This window comes from Chrysochloris asiatica, unplaced genomic scaffold (assembly GCF_000296735.1).
Source record: "Chrysochloris asiatica unplaced genomic scaffold, ChrAsi1.0 scaffold00304, whole genome shotgun sequence".
In the NCBI taxonomy this organism is placed as follows: domain Eukaryota; kingdom Metazoa; phylum Chordata; class Mammalia; order Afrosoricida; family Chrysochloridae; genus Chrysochloris; species Chrysochloris asiatica.
This window is the reverse complement of record NW_006408822.1, coordinates 2,985,714-2,987,123: the sequence shown is the minus strand read 5'-3', so window position 1 is coordinate 2,987,123 and position 1,410 is coordinate 2,985,714.

Genomic DNA, 1,410 nt, shown 5'->3' with positions numbered 1-1,410 from the left:
TTGAACATTAACCATTTCCTTTTGGTACAATGACTCTGTGTATTCCTTCCATCTTTTCTTGATGCATTCTGCATCACTCAATAATTTGCCCAGTGAATCTTTCAATAACGAAAGTCGAGGCTTGAATTTTTTCTTCAGTTTCTTCATATCTTATATGTCCTTCAAATATGACAGCAAAATAAAGACATTTCCTGATAAACAGAAGTTTAAGGATTTATAAGGACCATACCAACTTTACAAAAAATGCTAAAAGATGGACTGAAAACCAACAGCAGGCAACGACCTGAGATTACCATTTATGACAACAACACCCAGAACTCCATCCAGATAAAGTATTTAAAGTAAAACAAACTTTGTTGTTGCTAGGTGCCATTGACACTGCACAACAGAACAAAACACCACCCAGTCTTGTGCCAACCTCACAATCATTACTACATTTGAGTCCATCATTGTTACCACTGTGCCAATCCATCTTACTGAGGGTCTTCCTTTTTTCCTCCAACCCTCCATTTTACCAAACATGATATCCTTCTCCAGGGACTGGTCCCTCCTGACAATATGTCTGAAGTATGAGAGATGAAATCTGGTCATCTTGGCTTTAGGGAGCATTTCAACACAGATCTGTCTGTTCTTTTGGCAGTCCATGGTACTTTAATATTCTCCTCCAACACCATAACTCAAATGCATCAATTCTTCTACGGTCCTCCTTATTCATTGTCCAATATTCCCATGCTTATGAGGTTATTGAAAATACCTTGGCTTGGGTCAGGCACACCTTAGTCCTCAGTGTGACATCTTTGCTCTTCAACACTTTCAAGAGGTCTTCTGCAGCAGATTTGCCTAATGCAGTATGTCATTTTTTTTTTTAATGTTTTATTGTGAGTTATGTGATAGTTTACATTCATTCTTTTGTATATTGTTTCATTGCCATGGTTACAATTGCCTCCATGCATCATCAACCAACCACAGGGTATATCCTGCAAGCCTGCCCCCAACACCTCTCATCCCGGTCTTCAGCACACAATCCCTCTGCCTCTCTGGATCTAAAGTCCCCAGCTGCTCCATCTCTCCACATCATCATCTCTGCCTCCATTTCAGGCATCACAGCTTCTCTGGGTAGGGTCCCGCACTCTGCTCTTCTCTGTTAATGGTCCTAGGGACCTCTGCTCCTAGACTGGAAAATTAACCGCTCCCTTCCTTGTTTGTTCTTGTAGTAACAGTCCATCTGCTTCTGTTGTTTTATATTTTTCCTGTAGGTCTTTCTTTCAAGAAGTATCTTCTGTTCTTCTAGCTGCTCCAGGCTGGTCTGCTCATCCTTTCAAGTGGAAATTTCCCATCTCTGGAGATCTGGATGTGGTTCAGGCTTCTACCTATAGTCTTATGTAATGCAGAGGCTCTGCAGGAAGCCTC